The following is a 19,600-nucleotide window of genomic DNA, read 5'->3' as shown; positions in this document are numbered from 1 at the left end:
TTCGAGCCTTGCCATGGGGGCAGTTCTATCACAAAAGGATCCAGTAACCAATCAGTTGCATCCCGTGGCATTTTGGTCCCGCAAATTCTCGCCTCCTGAAATCAATTACACTATTACTGATAAGGAACTTCTAGCTATCAAGTCCGCCTTTAAGGCTTGGCGGCATTATCTTCTGGGGGCCCGACACACCGTTACTGTGATTACAGATCACCGAAACCTGCAATATTTGAAAACCGCAAAAGCTCAATCCTCTAGGCAACTCCGTTGGGCACTATTCTTTGCCGAGTTTGACTTCATAATTACCTATCGGCCTGGTACAAAAAACGGTAAAGCTGATGCACTTTCTCGGATGGGAGTGGAAGAACATTTGATCAATCCTAAACCTGTACCTATCATTCCTGAACAAAGAATTCTAGGTGTAATCGCCACACAATCCATAGAGGAAGTTAAGGATAAAGCCAGGCTACTAGTAACTCCAGCAGACATACAGAATTGGCATCTGCAGGGAAAGGACTTTACGGTGAAGGACAACCTATTATATTTCCAAGAACGGTTATACCTGCCCAGCACAGATTTACAGAAAAAGGTAATCTCCTGTTATCACGATTCTTTAATGGAAGGACATCCCGGTATGACCAAGACGTCGGAAAAGATCAAGCGCTACTTCTGGTGGCCGTCTTGGAAAAAAGATATCAGAGACTTTATAATGTCCTGTGGAGTATGCGCCCAAAACAAGAGTCAAAAGGAAAAACCAGCCGGCCTCTTACGCCCTATTGACATCCCGCCTCGCCCTTGGCATACGCTTTCTATGGACTTCATCACCGATCTACCTCCATGCTCCGGATACAATACGATCCTAGTAATCGTGGACCTATTCTCCAAGATGGCGCATTTCATTCCACTCAAAGGCTTAACAACAGCAGCAACTCTGGCCCGAGAATTTCTCGAAAACATCGTCCGACTGCACGGTTTTCCTTCAGTTCTAATATCGGATGGAGGTAGTCAATTTATTTCTCATTTTTGGCGAAGTTGCTGTCGGTCGGCTCAAATTGATGTGAGACTTTCGACCAGCCTCCACCCTCAAACCGACGGACAAACCGAGAGGACCAATCAAACTCTGGAACAGTATTTGCACTGCATGCTACAACAAACTGAAAAAACTTGAAAAGATATCCTTTGGATAGCCGAATATGCCTACAATAACTCTGTCCACTCGGGAACTGGGAAGACCCCGTTTTTTCTTTTATACGGTAGTCACCCTCGAACCTCGGAGTTGGATCCACTCCAAGATCTTGGAACACCAGCAGTAGACCACCTGCATTCTACAATCACCCAAGCCTTTAAGGAAGCCGTTTCTCACCTTCAAAGGGCTAAAGAACAATACAAGAAAGGAGCAGACCAACATCGGAAGGAAGCCCCCCAATATCAAGTAGGAGATCAAGTCTGGTTATCCACCAAATATCTACCTCTAAAAGGACCACGCACATTCAACCCAAGATACCTTGGTCCCTATTCCATCACTACCATAGTAAATCCAGTAGCGGTCAAGTTGGACTTGCCCCCTCACATGAAGATACATCCGGTCTTCCACGTCTCTCTATTAAAACCCGTGCAACCTCAAACCTGACTAACTACATCTCCAAAACCTATTCTAGTTGATGGAGAACTCGAGTTTGAAGTCAAAAGCATCCTGGATTCCAAGATCTCCAAATCTAAACTATTTTACCTGATTAACTGGAAAGGCTACGGTCCCCAAGAAAGATCCTGGGAACCTGCAGAATATGTCCACGCGCCTCGTCTAATCAAAAGATTTCATCGAACATTTCCTAACAAGCCCAAACCCCCGGAGAAGCCCGGTTTGGGAGGGGCCTTGAGGGGGGGTGCTGTCATGATCTCTGCTTCCAAAAGATCAGGACTTGCCCGACTCCCTTGGAAGCAGACCCATAACCCCGGTTCCGAGTGCCAGCCAGTCCCAATTGGGACCTTTTGGACCCTGTCCTGGCGCCAGTGGCACCAGGCTCATAAAGATGCCCAGTCCCAGCACTGGAAGCGCCGGGCTCATAATGCTTGGGTGGATTTACCTGCAGCAGACCATGCTGCTTACTTACCTGCCAGTTGAACCCCTGATCCTCTTCTGTTTGGGACTACTTTTCCTGTTGGGTGGGGCAGGAGCCACTCCCTAGGTTCAGAACACTGGAACTCTTCTGGAAAGCAGGAACTCTTTTCTTACCTAGGCGTGGCTGTGGAAGGAGACACCTAAGCACTACAGGAGGCTATTTAAACCACACACGATGGATGAATCTTGCTTTGCGTTATTCTGCATTCTCTGCAGCAGAACGCTCATCGTGTCTTCTGCTTCTGATCCTGGGCCTAAGGGAACAAAGGCTTACCATCCTGGAATCCAGTCTTCAGCAGCACCTGTAAAGACAAAGAAAGAACAGGTTAGCACTACGGTCTTCAGTGGCAGCGCATCTCTTACCTGGTCCATCGGCTGTCACCAACGCCTCGCGCTGCATTCCGGCATCTGAAAGACAAAGGCTTACCTACTCTTCGCATGCTCCGGAGGTCTTCGCACTGCATTCCGGCATCTGAAAGACAAAAGCTTACCAGCTCTTCGCACGCTCCGGAGGCCTTCGGCGCTGCATCCCGCATCTGAAAGACAAAAGAAGGTGCGTTTAAAGACATTGGGCAACTTTATTACTCACGTGCCATTACTCCTTCCCACGCCGAATCCAGTGGGTATTCCAGCACCCTTCAGCTTCTCTAAAGCTCCGAACTTGTACCTGCAAGATAAAAGGGACAGTTAGTGCGCATTGTGAAGCAGGCTACAAGCGCTTACTTACGTGCTTCCAGGCGCTTCTATTCCTCACGCGGGTTCGATCCTCAACTCTCATCAGCCCGCCATCCGCCATCGCCGGAACCCTGCAAAACAAGAGATATCATTACAAAAGACTTTTAAGACATTTGAAGTGCCCAGAACTTACCGTTCGTGCAGTTAACGACGGACAGCAGTCCTCTGAGGTCAAGAGGCCTGCACCCTTATCCAGTGAAGAAACTGGTTACGGCACCCTGCCCCGAGGCAGATGGAGAGCTCGGCGTTCACTTACCTAAGACATCTTACTCTTCGAGTCAGACATACAGTGCACAGAGGTCCAGCCCAAAGAGCCAACCGTGTGTTACACATCACCTTTGAAGATACGGCATTCACCCAGTCAAGACCGGCGCCTCTGCGGGAATCAGGTGAGCGTTACAACATCCACAAGTGAGCCGTGAAACTAGCCCGCTGCCCTTGTACATAGTTATGTAGGTAGTGTTAGGTTTCATTTTTGTTTTGATTTTATTTGGACCTTTCGGACATTGGCCACATTTTTGTATATAGTTTATTTTATTAGTTAGTGTAGTTAGATAGGTTTCCTTTCTTTTGTTGGGATAATGGACCCTGGCTTGTTCCCATGTACATAGTTCACTGTTGGATTGTATTTTGTTTTCACTTTTTAACCATGGAGCAATGGCTTTCGTTTTTATTTCCCATTGGATTTTGTTTTGTGGACATTGACTTTGGACAACATTACTTTGGAATTTTATTTTTGGTTTTGCTTTTTTTCACGGACATGCTTCTTTTAATTTTTGTACATTCACATTTCTGTTTCTTCATTTTTTATTCTATTTATGTTTCCTTTAATACATATTTTTTTTGGTGAACTTCAATGTGTGGTATCTCATTGGTTTCATGCATTTCATGATAAGTGTTTTGAGATTCACTGACACCCATTGGGTGTATGTGAGGGAAATGTGTTTGTTTCGGAACTTGCAATTGGTGTTCTGTGATGTAATTGCAAATTATGAGTGGGTGGATGCAATACTCGGGTGGGTGTTTTGCATTTGGAGGCTGACCATAGGGACCAGGGATCTAGATTGTGATGACATGTTGGCTGGGGAACATGAGTTGCACATGGGTGGGGGCCTGCTGGCAGGTGCCCCACAGTGATGGGGGGCGGGGGTGGTGGGGAACATGAGTTGGACATGGGTGGGGGCCTGCTGGCAGGTGCCCCTGCACTGCTGGGGGGGTGGGGGTGGTGGGAGACATGGGTGGGGGCCTGGTGGTGGGTGCCCCTGCACTGCTGGGGGGTGGGGGTGGTGGGAGACATGGGTGGGGGCCTGGTGGAGGGTGCCCCACAGTGCTGGGGGGTGGGGGTGGTGGGGAACATGAGTTGGACATGGGTGGGGGCCTGCTGGCATGTGCCCCACAGTGCTGGGGGGTGGGGGTGGTGGGGAACATGAGTTGGACATGGGTGGGGGCCTGCTGGCAGGTGCCCCTGCACTGGTGGGGGGGTGGGGGTGGTGGGAGACATGGGTGGGGGCCTGGTGGAGGCTGCCCCTGCACTGGTGGGGGGGTGGGGGTGCTGGGAGACATGTGTGGGGGCCTGGTGGTGGGTGCCCCTGGTGACTGGGGGGGTGGGGGTGGTGGGACACATAGGTGGGGGCCTGGTGGAGGCTGCCGCAGCACTGCTGGGGGGGTGGGGGTGATGGGAGACATGGGTGGGGGCCTGGTGGAGGCTGCCCCTGGTGGCTGGGGGGTGGGGGTGGTGGGAGACATGGGTGGGGGCCTGGTGGAGGCTGCCCCTGGTGACTTGGGGGGTGGGGGTGGTGGGAGACATGGGTGGGGGCCTGCTGGCAGGTGCCCCACAGTGCTGGGGGGTGGGGGTGGTGGGGAACATGATTTGGACATGGGTGGGGGCCTGCTGGCAGGTGCCCCACAGTGCTGGGGGGTGGGGGTGCTGGGGAACAAGAGTTGGACATGGGTGGGGACCTGGTGGCGGGTGCCCCACAGTGCTGGGGGGTGGGGGTGGTGGGAGACATGGGTGGGGGCCTGGTGGAGGCTGCCCCTTGTGGCTGGGGGGTGGGGGTGCTGGGAGACATGGGTGGGGGCCTGGTGGAGGCTGCCCCTGCACTGCTGGGGGGTGGGGGTGCTGGGAGGCATGGGTGGGGGCCTGGTGGAGGCTGCCCCTGGTGGCTGGGGGTGGGGGTGGTGGGAGACATGGGTGGGGGCCTGGTGGAGGCTGCCCCTGGTGGCTGGGGGGTGGGGGTGCTGGGAGACATGGGTGGGGGCCTGGTGGAGGGTGCCCCACAGTGCTGGGGGGTGGGGGTGCTGGGAGACATGGGTGGGTGCCTGCTGGCAGGTGCCCCACAGTGCTGGGGGGTGGGGGTGGTGGGAGACATGGGTGGGGGCCTGGTGGAGGCTGCCCCTGGTGACTGGGGGGGTGGGGGTGCTGGGAGACATGGGTGGGGGCCTGGTGGAGGCTGCCCCTGGAAACTGGGGGGGTGGGGTGGTGGGAGACATGGGTGGGGGCCTGATGGAGGCTGCCCTTGGGGGTGGGGTGCTGGGAGACATGGGTGGGGGCCTGGTGGAGGCTGCCCCTGGTGACTGAGGGGTGGGGGTGGTGGGAGACATGGGTGGGGGCCTGCTGGCAGGTGCCCCACAGTGCTGGGGGGTGGGGGTGCTGGGGAACATGAGTTGGACATGGGTGGGGGCCTGCTGGCAGGTGCCCCTGCACTGCTGGGGGGGTGGGGGTGGTGGGAGAAATGGGTGGGGGCCTGGTGGTGGGTGCCCCTGCACTGCTGGGGGGTGGGGTGGTGGGAGACATGGGTGGGGGCCTGGTGGAGGGTGCCCCACAGTGCTGGGGGGTGGGGGTGGTGGTGAACATGAGTTGGACATGGGTGGGGGCCTGCTGGCAGGTGCCCCACAGTGCTGGGGGGTGGGAGTGGTGGGGAACATGAGTTGGACATGGGTGGGGGCCTGCTGGCAGGTGCCCCACAGTGCTGGGGGGTGGGGGTGGTGGGGAACATGAGTTGGACATGGGTGGGGGCCTGCTGGCAGGTGCCCCTGCACTGCTGGGGGAGTCGGGTGGTGGGAGACATGGGTGGGGGCCTGGTGGAGGATGCCCCTGGTGGCTGGGAGGTGGGGGTGCTGGGAGGCAGGGTGGGAGCCTGGTGGAGGCTGCCCCTGCACTGCTGGGTGGTGGGGGTGGTGGGAGACATGGGTGGGGGCCTGGTGGTGGGTGCCCCTGCACTGCTGGGGGGTGGGGGTAGTGGGAGACATGGGTGGGGGCCTGGTGGAGGGTGCCCCACAGTGCTGGGGGGTGGGGGTGGTGGGGAACATGAGTTGGACATGGGTGGGGGCCTGCTGGCAGGTGCCCCACAGTGCTGGGGGGTGGGGGGGTGGGGAACATGAGTTGGACATGGGTGGGGGCCTGCTGGCAGGTGCCCCACAGTGCTGGGGGGTGGGGGTGCTGGGGAACATGAGTTGGACATGGGTGGGGGCCTGCTGGCAGGTGCCCCACAGTGCTGGGGGGTGGGGGTGGTGGGGAACATGAGTTGGACATGGGTGGGGGCCTGCTGGCAGGTGCCCCTGCACTGCTGGGGGGTTGGGGGTGGTGGGAGACATGGGTGGGGGCCTGGTGGAGGCTACCCCTGCACTGCTGGGGGGTGGGGGTGGTGGGAGACATGGGTGGGGGCCTGGTGGTGGGTGCCCCTGGTGGCTGGGGGGTGGGGGTGCTGGGAGACATGGGTGGGAGCCTGGTGGAGGCTGCCCCTGCACTGCTGGGGGGTGGGGGTGGTGGGAGACATGGGTGGGGGCCTGGTGGTGGGTGCCCCTGGTGGCTGGGGGGTGGGGGTGGTGGGAGACATGGGTGGGGGCCTGGTGGAGGTTGCCCCTGCACTGCTGGGGGGTGGGGGTGGTGGGAGACATGGGTGGGGGCCTGGTGGTGGGTGCCCCTGCACTGCTGGGGGGTGGGGTGGTGGGAGACATGGGTGGGGGCCTGGTGGAGGCTGCCCCTGGTGGCTGGGGGGTGCGGGTGCTGGGAGACATGGGTGGGGGCCTGGTGGAGGCTGCCCCTGGTGACTGGGGGGGTGGGGGTGGTGGGAGACATGGGTGGGGGCCTGGTGGAGGCTGCCCCTGGTGGCAGGGGGGTGGGGGTGCTGGGAGACATGGGTGGGGTCCTGGTGGAGGCTGCCCCTGCAATGCTGGGGGGTGGGGGTGCTGGGAGACATGGGTGGGGGCCTGGTGGAGGCTGCCCCTGGTGGCTGGGGGGTGGGGGTGCTGGGAGACATGGGTGGGGGCCTGGTGGAGGCTGCCCCTGCACTGCTGGGGGGTGGGGGTGGTGGGAGAAATGGGTGGGGGCCTGGTGGAGGCTGCCCCTGGTGGCTGGGGGGTGGGGGTGCTGGGAGACATGGGTGGGGGCCTGGTGTAGGCTGCCCCTGCACTGCTGGGGGGTGGGGGTGGTGGGAGACATGGGTGGTACTGGTGGTGGGTGCCCCTGGTGGCTGGGGGGTGGGGGTGCTGGAGGACATGGGTGGGGGCTTGGTGGAGGCTGCCCCTGGTGACTGGGGGGGTGGGGGTGCTGGGAGACATGGGTGGGGGCCTGGTGGTGGGTGCCCCTGGTGGCTGGGGGGTGGGGGTGATGGAAGACATGGGTGGGGGCCTGGTGGAGGGTGCCCCACAGTGCTGGGGGGTGGGGGTGCTGGGAGACATGGGTGGGGGCCTGCTGGCAGGTGCCCCACAGTGCTGGGGGGTGGGGGTGGTGGGAGACATGGGTGGGGGCCTGGTGGAGGCTGCCCCTTGTGGCTGGGGGGTGGGGGTGGTGGGAGACATGGGTGGGGGCCTGGTGGAGGGTGCCCCTGGTGGCTGGGGGTGCAGGGGGACATGCGTTGGTGGGCAGTAGTGCAAGTTGACATGTGGGTTGGCTGGTGGGCATGGCCATGGTGGATGGGGTTCCTGCAGGACATGTGCTGGGTAGGCCCCTGTGGTGTGAGCCACCTGCAGGGGCCGTGGAGGCTGTAGAGGGAACACCTGGGAGGACCCACAAGTGCAATTCATGTGTGCTGCTCCCCACGCACCCCTGTAATACACGTACCCAGATGAGATCGCGTGTGGAACTTCCTGCGCACCCCTGGAATACACGTACCCTGCTGATGTTGCGTGGGATAATTCCCTCGCACCCCGGAATACACGTACCCTGATGAGATCGCTTGTGTGACTTCCCGCAAACCACCCGAAATACACGTACCTCGCTCAATCGCGTGTGTAACTTCCCGTGCACCCCCGAAATACACATACCCCGCTCAATCGCGTGTGTAACTTCCCACGCGCCCCCGAAATACACGTACCCCGCTCAATCGCGTGTGTAACTTCCCGCGCACCCTCGAAATACACGTACCCCGCTCAATCGCGTGTGTAACTTCCCGCGCGCCCCCCAAATACACGTACCCCGCTCGCACAGGCCCAATTGCTGTATGTTGCCACTTTTGTGATGCGCTGGGACTCTACCGCCTGCCTTCGTGTGGCGGACGTGTTTCAGCTTGTGCGTGCCTTTGGCTGCGCGTGGCTTTGCCCTATTCGATTCCATGAATATGTGTGGTTCGAGTGCGTGTGGGCGTTCCATCTGCTTCCCTGCAGTACATCCCCAGTTCCGCCCTTATTTTTGCGCGTTGTTCCCCATTCCGCGCGTTACGCCCGGTGTCCCGCCCACTTTCTGGTGTATGCCCCGAGGTTGTGAGCTTTCACTGTGTTTGTCGCGCACGCCTTTCGGGATGTTGCAGTGACTTGTGCGCCATGCACGGGTTTGGCGCACATCCCGAGGTGTACACGCGCAGGGACTTCCATGAATCGCCTGTTTTTTTCCGCTTGCGCCTGCTTGCGCCTGCTTGTGCCTGTTTGCGCGAAGATTTTCGGCGCACGTTTGTTCCATGAATCGGCCCCTTAATTGCGGGTGAGATTTTTTCAAAGGCGTCGCATTTTACCTCCCAGATAAAAAAGATCTATGGGCTCTATTGTAGGTTTTCGCTGATTCCGATTGTGCGATTTTATATGTCGAAAGTAATACCAGTTCTCATTTATGGGCTAGAAGCAAGAATGTTGTCATGGGATGCGAACTGGCAGCGAATAGAGGGGAAAATGTGGAAGGAGGTGCTAAGATTGCCGAACAGCCTATCAACAATACATTTGAGATGCAAATTAGGATTAATATCACTCCAATCTTAGGTAGATTGGAGATTATTATCGCTATATATTCAGATTAAGATTACGCAAGAAGGCACCTTAAAAGTGGATTTAGAGTCGCACCTTATATTAGATCGTTCATCGACATTAAAAAAACTAGAACTTTTGGCTGTGAAAATCCTTCAGAAAAGCGATAGTGATTTAGACACATTAATTACTAATCCAATGAAAACAAAGAAGGCCCTTCTGACCATGGACTGGATAAAACTCGATCACATGAGGGTGTTGAAGCATCAGCCTCCTTTACATTGTTTGATAAAAAAATGGGCATTCTCCCTGAATATCTAATAAAGTTTCCAGATCCAAAAATGTGGGGAAACTTTCTAAGAGTGAGATTAAATGTGATACATTCGAGAGCTGTCCTTTGATAGGTGGGGCCTGAAAGGAATTCTCTATGTACTGAATGTGATGATACTAAAAACAGACTACAGAACACCTAATGAGAGGATGCCAAGGAGCATGGAGGAGTAGGGTGAAGTATTTAGGTCGGTTTCTTGCCTCACTTGATTTCCTCTCATCAAAAATATTTTGGGCAAGATTGATAGCGGGGCATGAGACGGCCTTAACTAGTCATGTGATTCAAGTCTTACAACAAATCGGTATAATACCGAAGGAATATTGGTAGGACAGCTGGATTTTATTTCTCCATGCCATTATAGAGAAGTTTTAGATTTCCATAATGAACACAAGATATAAGATTTGTGCGTAGGGTGCAAACCAATAGCTGGTGCACCAATAGTAACACATTATTGGATGCAGTCAAAGTAATTTACCTTTTTATCTGAGTCTATGTAATAACTTGGACAATATGTCATCACACACTAATCTGAGAATCATCTTAAACTGATATATTGATGCACTTGTTTTGGATGTGTTTAGCTGCTGCCTGTAATCCTACTCTTTTGATTTTGTTTTTCATTGGTCGCTTTTGTTTAATGATTGTCTTTAATCATTGTTAAGTTATGTATGTATGTTTATTTTGCGCACTGAGGCCTATGGGCATGTTACTCATTATAAGAAATGAACTAAACTAAACTAAACTAAACTAAGTTATAATGATAAATATATCTGCTGGTTTGTAATTTCTCTGCTACTATTAAATGTACTTTGTAGTCAATATGTGTTTATTTATTTTATAATATTTTCTAATTTGTTTTAATAGGTGAAGAATCATTCAAATGAGGAGGATTTCTTGTCAGCCACCTGAGGAATTGTCAAAGGATGACATTAGAGATTGTTTTAACCAAATATTTATGGATTGCTGTTAGATTGTGACCTGTTCGTTTAAAATAAATAAACTTCTAACAGCATTGTATGTTCAAACGCAGAGATGCTAATTTATATCATATATTTGATGGTAGTCTGCAATTGTTGATTACAGAACCAGTGCCACCTATGTGCTTTCTACTGCTTGTGCCAATACCATTGGTATTGGGGTGTTGGTTACTGATGCAGTGTGGGGTTTCATGTTTTACTGGCCACTTCCCCCTTTGGGTAACTGCTCTACCTCTTCTTACTTGCCCATCCCTACCAATGTGCTTTATTGTTGCTATTTATCTCATTTCCCCCGCACATTGTGACTATTTTGCACTTTGTTTTATAAATGTAGATTTTTGAGTTAGATTCTCAAGAAACTGATCTTCTAAAAACGGAGCAGAGGATGTGCTGTTTTTAGATTACCTATTTTTGGAAATGAGCTGGTTACCTCATTCCCCAATGGGACCTGTGCATTTCCATGGAGCTGTGTTGCAGCGTAAATTATGTGCTGGACATCTACTTTGAATAAAGTTTGTGTCGGGAACGCTCTCCTAAAACAAATGTATGGGCTTCCAGTGCATTTCTCCATGATGGTTCTTTAAATGGCATGTCACTGCAAAATGTGATCCAAACAAAAATAAAAATCTAATCCGTTTGATTCATAGAAATGCAAGGGAGACAGCAGCAGTTCAAATCTCTGCTGCCACACTTAAAGAAAAATGCATCCCTTCTGCTCATATTCCAAGCAGGAACATGAGATTGCTTATATTTCTGAACATTTAGAAATGCATCTTGTTTGTGAAATTTAGATGCCTTTTTTAAATGTGCCGAGATGCTCTGTGATCTTGGAAATGACCAGGGGTAAATAAATGTCATCTGAATGGGCCTAGAAATAGATGTACCCATTTGTGTGTTGTTTGTGCACTGGGTGGCTCCTTTGTTCTGTGCAAGAGATCAATAGAGAAGAAAACATAGCTGCAGTTTGTGCTGTGGTACTGGGTGGTCCTTGTGAACTCATCAACAGAGAAAATTGACTTTAAGAGGACAGTGCAGTGCTGCACTGTAAGCTAAAGGTAAATTATACATTTTGTAAATGTAATCACCCTTAGCACCTGTCCAGAATAATTCACAGGTGATAATGGAGTTATACAGCTTGGTGGCAGTCTGATTCTGGTGGTAAAAGTACTGACATCAGTGTTAAGGGACCCTTGGCGCACTCAGTCCCTTAACTTGGGTGACAGCTTTTATTGGCAAGATCACTGCACTGCCTTGATGCATGTTGCCTTGGGTAATGTGGGTGGAACACAATGTGTGCTCTTGTATTTTTCAGCTGAGTTCATTCTCTGAGCAAAGTCATCTTTATTGTGGGGAGGAAAAAGGGTATCTGCCCATGCCTCTATTCTCCCTCTCCCCCACCATAGACATCCTGCACTTTTCCCCTCTTCCTTCCCCACCCTAATTATCTGATTGACCTGCAATGTTTTGCTTGGCTTTAAACTCAGTCTCACCCCAGTTTAGTTCTTTTTTTTTTTACTTTTTAACTTTTGTGTGGTTCTAAAAAGAACCTTTTGGGGGTAAAGGAAGGGACAGGAGGTGGTAGTATGTAGGTAAGATAAGTGGAAAATAGATTTGCTTTTATTTTTGGACACGTTTTATATATTTATTGTTTTTCAAACCAAAAAATAAATGCAGGGAAAAATAGTCCTGAAAATGAGAGTGAAAAATCTCTTAAGAAAAAATGGGCCTCAATATAAGATGGGTTGTGTTGTAAAAATACAGCATTAATACTGTTACCACCAGATTATCGCACCACCCAACAACGAGTTTGGGGATAAGGTGGAGGAAAAACCTCCAGCAAGAAGCTGGATGCAATTCCGCCACATTACTGTTTTAAATCGATAAATTCGGCTACTGCCGGTGAAATTACGGACAGTGTTAATACCACCAAAATCCCCCATGCAGTACTATGGACTGCAATTAATGGGAACTAACAATGCCTGCTACCACTTGTAATCTGGTAGTAATACCACCAGACCAGGTGGCAGTAACAGTAATACAGTTTGGTGGTATCTCGGCAGATTTTCTGCCGAGATACCACCAAACTTATAATGAGGTCCAATAAATAAACTGCTAGCAATTTCTGCCGTGCTCCACCCAGGTGTCCTCAATTGCATGAAAACTATTTGCATTTAGTGCTATTGGCATGAAACACCTTCTGCACGTGAAAACACCACCTTCTGTAGACCAGCATTGACTTAGATTAGGCAAAACAGAGGTGGTAAAGAGGGGTTCCCCTCATTGGCAGCTAGTGATGATGAAGATGACAGAATTAAAGAGGAAGATGTAGCTGGTGGTGATGTTTCCTCTGTGGAGTCTGATGTTTCAGCTGTGGAGATGGTGTCAACAGCAGTGCACCAAAGGTTGGACAGCTTGCTTCATGAACCTGCTGCTGAATTGCTGCTCTACCTGCTGCCAATGGCAGCCAATCAGGTGGTTTGTAAATGGGGTGGTACTAAGCTCTGTGTTGCCTTGTCACCCATCCTCTTCTGTGCACTTCCTGTCATAAGGTGCACTGTGCCTTTCCCCCTACTGAAAAGGAGCTGTCTTTGGGCACTTTGAAGTAGTGGGTTCAACCTCTTGCAGCTTTACTTTTTTTGGTGGAGCTGGCTGCTCAACCCACTCGAGAACCTTTTGCTGCAAGTGTTCATTGTTTCCTGGAACAGTCACCAGATGCATATTTTCATTGTTGGAGTGTGCCTAGGGATTATCAGCCTCCATTTCAAGAAAAATTAAAAAGTACTAATTAAAAGAAAAAAAGAAAAATGAGAAAATGAAGGTTTAACACGTTTTTTAAAAAGGATTAAAAAGACAAATATAAAAGAAACACACACACTGAAAACAAAGTACACCAGAGGGATGAAACAAATAGAAGAGTGTTTGGTTAAGGAAAAGTGCTACTTCAACAAATAGGGTTGGAAACAGCTGCACTATGCCTACATGAGCTTGTCTGAAAAGCAATTCTTAAATGGAACATTTCCTGCAGTATATAGAGACAATTGTAAGGTCTGTGAGATTGTATTAACCAATCAGCTCTCGATGTTAGTAGCTTACACGTGCACTTGGGCCAATCCGTATGCACATTTTCGTCTGTGGGCTTCACAATTCAAAAATAAATGAGTGTGTTCTCTTTTTGTTTATATTGTGGATTGGTGTTTGTGTTAAGTGAGAGTACTTGTGGTTCCCAGTCTGTTTGTATGAGGAAACAGTGTGATTCGAGAATTGTTGGTATTGGGTGCAATATACATTCTTAATTGTTTTTGGTATGTATGCATAATTCGCAATAGCACAAATTCTTGATTCATTTTCAGCGGAGGAATAAAAGGTATGAAAAGTAACAAACAGATTTTGTTGGGTTCTGTTAATTAGTGTTGTTTCTCGATTCGTTTTTATAGAAATTAGACATAAATTGTGACCTGATATCAGTTCATTTATCTTCCTCGTCTCAGTACTTTTATACATATGTTGGGTCATTATTATTATTATTTTTAAACAGTTTGTATTGTATAGCATTAAATACACTGTTGGGTTAATAATCTGTAAAATGTGTTTATTTAGAAGGGAAGAAGGCATATTTGGATATTCTTGAGGAGGAACAATGCATTTCCAATGTCTCTTAGATAAACCCCATCTTTCCCAAATAATTCACTGTTTGTGTATGTGATAATGTCATTGCAGATACTCATCATATGGTGGCCGGCTAAGAATGCTGAAATGACTTGGTTGATGTGTTTCCTGTTTTTTGTCAATGTGTTTGTTTAGTGTCTGCATCCTTTTCCAATATATCCTTGTGTGATATTTAAAAGTACAAATGATGTGTTTGGAAACATGTCCATGACATTTGCAAATTATGTTTCACAAGGAAAGAAAGTGAAACACTGCTGCAATAACCAAGATTATTACCTGCACAGTGGATTATGATGATGGCTGGATGATGGTGCTGGGCCTTTACATTTTTTTTTACATGAATTTAGATCTTCGACAGTTGGATGTTAAAGTTCAGATACTGTTTTCACCTGTAATCAAAATTGGAAAGACTTCACTCAAGATAACATTTTTGATATTTTAAAGGAAATAATTGTAATGCTATGAAGTGAAATGTGCACAAATAAATGCAATAAAGGGGATAGAAGACTTTAGAGACTATTTATATAGTAGGATAGCAGGTGAGATTGTGCAGAGACTGTAGGCTTGGTTGTTGAGAACAGGGAAGGATCGAACGTTTTCTTTGCTTCACTTGGGTCTGTCTAGAGTGAGGTTGTACTTTGTTACAGGATGTGTACGCTTTTTTGACACATGGGGTGCACCTGTTTTATATGCGTTTCTTTTGTGTTGGGTGTGTACATGTTTAGTAATGCGTCACTGGCTAAGCATAGACAAGCTTGACCGAAAAGATGGACTTTGAGATGGTAATGGTTGTTATTGGCTATGTAGGCCAATATGAGAAGGAGCTGATTTCTATTTGCATCTTGGGGCTCTGTGTCCGGAGTATTTTTTTTTTTCATTGATTGTATTTTTCATTGGAGATGGGGTGTGCACATTTCTTGTCATATTAATTTGCATGCAACAATATTAACACAGGAAATATGATCTTTGAACAGAAAAGGAATGTAATCCAGTTTCTATTTTCTAGGAACCTGTTTGGGATTGGGGTATGGCTTGGAATGTACCATTAAGATGTGATCCAGTAAATAATTAGAGAGATAAGAAAAGGAATGGAGAACGTTTGGGAAATTTCTTGTAGGGGTGCTTGAAACAGTGGTGGTGCATTAAGAAAGCAGATGTATGTTCTGTGTTGCCTTATCACAAGGAACATATCAGTAATCAAATAAGGGGTTTGTGTGGCTCTAAAACACATGTGGTACACTGTGTTTTACTGTCTGTGTGTTCAGTCCTCTGATTGGGTGAGTAACCTTACCTGGGTGTAAATAAATGTTAACAGAATGATAGCAACATTTTCCATACAATATGTGGTTGCTGAAATGTGTGTCCCGTTTTGCTTGAATCATAACACTGCATTCAAGTATGTGTTTAAAAGGTTAGAGTGGGATTGGGGACAGATGTTTATGTAACGTTTTCTAGTTGTAACTATGACATTAGGCATGTTTTATTTTTCATTCTTCTCAGCGTGACTTCAAAATATGCCATCAAGGAAGCCCCAGAAGCGTGAGAAGTGACGTCAGCGCTGTGTTCCGGAAAGCTTAGTATGTAATAATGGTTCACAGTATAACAGTGCATTTGCTGAACATTTTAGTGATAAACATATTAATGCTAGTGATTATGTAATATCTAATTGTGTGCCGGTGGGTAGTAATATTGAAACCATCAGTTCAGATCCAGACACTGGTGGGACATCCTGTAATGGTAAGCAGCCAAATACGCAGAAAAGAACCCCAAAAAATAGGTAAAGGCAGTTCTGGGAAACAGTTTGATGCATAGAAACAGCATTCAAGTAAATATAGTAATAGACATGCACAGTGTCTTACAAATGTGCACCGCAAGATGTTTTACCACAGGGTGTTTGCAAGTCTTTTGAAGATAGTAGAAAATAAATGTTCCTATCTTGCTCAGTTTAAGCAGAAAAAAGGAACTTGAACGTCTAATAGAGAAATTGTTTGCATTGAGGAAAGTCATAGACAAGCTTTCAAAGTGTTGTAAATGTAATAGAAGGATTACTGGAACCCATTTCTGTGACGTGTATGGAGGAAAGTGATTGAACACATCTCACCCTGAAGAATATTTTAATGAAGAAAGCTACCATCAAATTTGTACGGTAATTTTGGCATTCACTAAGCGTATGCCAGGTTCTGAATTTTGAGATGGTATTTTTAGTAAATTAGAAACCGAGAAACAGTCTGTGCATAGAAATTGAAATCTTACAGATATTTCAAATGTTTTAACCATGAAGCCTGTTCTGGAACGGAAGTGTTCTTCGGTGTGCAATATTTAAGAGCGATCTTGTACAATGCAGAGGTAATTTCTTACTCTTTTTCACACGTGAAAACGTGATAAAGAACAGATTAAAATGCTTCAATGTGCGGATTCTTGTGAATTAAGAGAATTCACTGGTTTACAGGTCCTCTCTTCAGCATATTTAGGTGAAGATACATGTTTCAGTATGTTCACCATATGTGCATGTTAGCAGCGCATCATACTGAAATGTGTCACCTACTCTTACAATTATATACTTTTTGTAAGGCATCAGCACTTTCACTTGGATTTGTAAACAAGAGATTCCTTCATGGTACTGTGGAGGAACTGAACATGGTAACAGAATCATTACATGAGACATATTTTGGATCAGATGCATCATTTAAGGAGACTGCTGTTGGAATAGGTGAAATTAATGCCATCCTGTCCAACTAAGTAATTTGGGAAAAATATAGGAAAGGTATGTCTCTAAATCAATCAGTTGCCAGCCAAAAGCCCGGCAAAGTTTGTGTATCTTGTTGACACACATTGCACAGGTCACAAGTACAAAAAGGGGATATTCAGAAGAAGGTGCACCCTGGGAGAGATGATGTGTGTAAATTACTCTTCTTATATTTTGTTGCAGAGGGTCAATTGAATGTTACTGAATGTTAGACTTTGTGTAAGTATTGCTTTAGTAGTTTCAGAGGAGTGTTTTGAACAAAATTGAATTTTGGGTGATACCCTGAGCTCTGGAGAACCTGAATATAGTTTAGGTTATTGCATTGCAAAGCGTTAAACCATTTCAGGTTATAGCGAGATAGGAGAAAAAGTATTCAAAGCTCTGCAAGGAGTCTACGTTCAAGTGGAGCATTATCACTGAATTTGAAAGGAAATGCTCAGACTCTGGGTGTCAGATGGCCAAATGAGGATTTACTGTTGATATCAGTGAATGGTGTAGCAACAAAATACAGGAAACCCTGGCAGAAAATTGTCAATTTGAAAAAGATGAAGGAAGCACTTACCTATTTGGCTAACACAATGAGGTTTGCACTGAAATTCAGATTGAAGAAGACATTTTGCTATTTGATACCCCTTCAATGGCAGCAGACAATGTCAGTGCATTAGTGAAGCCAGACTTCTAGCTTATATAAGCACTACACTATTCATCCTTTGAATTATTGGGAAGTAATGCTTGAATCAATGTATTGTATCAAGTGCAGCAAGTAAGGGGTTCACCGATTCGCTTGTTGGAGAAGAGGTTAAAGGGTCAATGTTTCCCAATGCTTTTTCATTCTGGAAGAGGTGGCGAGTTGGACTAACACCAATCACTCATTTCTGTATCAGAAAAAATGTTTTACGTGCATATATTCTGAGGACCCACAATTCAGGACAAACAGAGATTACATTTCCCACTTGTTGTTTGAGAGAGAGTTCACCACAATTGGCATACATTTTCAAAATGTCACTGCGATTGAAATGGTGAAGGTGAAGGATAATTATGCAGTGTTAGTAAACAAGATAACAAACATTCTTGCTGGCATGCATGGAACTAAAGTGTACCTGTACAGATGTTATTCAGAGGACAGATGCATGCCACAAAACTTAGGTCCACCCACTTGGTTTGTTACTGTGAGTTGTGCAGAGTATGGATGCCTTGGCAGATTTTGTTTGTGAAAGCACCCCCTCTAAAAGTGTGTTAGTGCACATGACAGCAGCTGAATTTTGCGCAATGGACCCTGCTCTTGTCTCTCAAATGTTCTATCATAGTTTTTTAGCTATAGATCTGGGCTTGTATCTGGGGGTTGGCAATATGTTGAAATTAGATTGATGTGGGGGTGGGCAATGTGTTGCACTTAAATGTATCTGGGTTAGGGAAATGTATTGCACTTAGATGGATCTGGGAGTGGGCAATGTGTTGTATTTAGATGGATCTGGGATGGGCAATGCATTGCACTTAGATGGATCTAGGCTTGGACAATGTGTCACACTTAGATGGATCTGGGATGGGCAATGTGTTACACTAAGATGGATCAGAAGGTTGGAAATGTGTTGCACTTAGATGGATCTGGGGTAGGCAATGGGTTGCACCTAGATGTATCTGAGGGTGGCCAATGTGTTGCACTTAGATGGAGCTGGGGGTGGACAACATGTTGCACTTAGATGGATCTGGGGGTGGTCATTGTGTTGCACTTAGATAGATCTGGGGTAGGCAATGTGTTGCACCTAGATGTATCTGAGGGTGGCCAATGTGTTGCACCTAGATGTATCTGAGGGTGGCCAATGTGTTGCACTTAGATGGAGCTGGGGGTGGACAACATGTTGCAATTAGATGGATCTGGGGGTGGTGTTAGGGAGAATTCTCTGTTTAGGCTGAATTTCCTAACCTAGTGAGTCCCCCAGCAGCTTTGCTGGATTTCTGGAGTTTGTTTTTTTTCCATCCTGCCAAGAGTGAGACTCTTTTTCTCCCACTCTTGGACATGAATGTGTGTAAATCCTTTGAATGTCAATGTGTTCTATGGGCTATGGGGTCTTTTACTCCATAGGGTCTCATATGTTTTGCTATGTGCGTTACACCGCACCCTCCGTGCCGTAGCACTGGGGCCTCTTAGCGGACCTCCATCATAGACTCCATACCCGGGGACTGATTACTGTCTCCCCGGGCATGTAAAGTCACCATTGGCTTTACTAGACTTAAATTTACAAACAGAACGAGTACAAACCATCCTATTGTGGACGTACTAGTAGGGGTACTTCGATTACTCCTGGGTCTGTTATTCGAGGGGGCACTGTCCCGTCCCCCCTCGTCGAGTTTTGGCTGGTGGCAGTGGAAACTACTTGTTATATTCGACCCCAAATGTAGCCCTATGGGATTCTTCCCATTGTTGGAGATTGATACTTTTTCTCGTTAATCTCTAACATACCACCGGTCTACTTATCTTAAATAAGTCTATCGGATGGTATTTTCTGCCAGAACTCGGCTTTCAAAAATGGCGTCTGTGTTCGTCTCTGTGACTCCTAAAACAAAGGTTGAGCCCTTTGTTCCACTTTTGGCGGGCTTCTGTACAGACACCCTCCAAAGTGGTGCCATTCTGTCTGGGTTACCACAGGGGTGTGGGAGGGAGTTTAGGCACCCTGGACTGAGTTGCCTTGCCAACTCCGGTCGCACTCTGGTGTGATTGGCCCAAGTGGTGAGCCTCCCCGCTCACCACTTAGCATGTTTGAGTGACAGCTAGGCTGAATGAATGGGGGTTTTCTGCATAAAAGCAGGGCTTTTGGGACTGGATCTTCAGAAGTCGCCACAGGACCTAAGAATCC

The sequence above is a fragment of the Ambystoma mexicanum genome, chromosome 6p (assembly GCF_040938575.1).
Source record: "Ambystoma mexicanum isolate Mex_15411 chromosome 6p, UKY_AmexF1_1, whole genome shotgun sequence".
NCBI lineage: Eukaryota > Metazoa > Chordata > Amphibia > Caudata > Ambystomatidae > Ambystoma > Ambystoma mexicanum.
Note: the sequence above shows the minus strand (reverse complement) of the source record.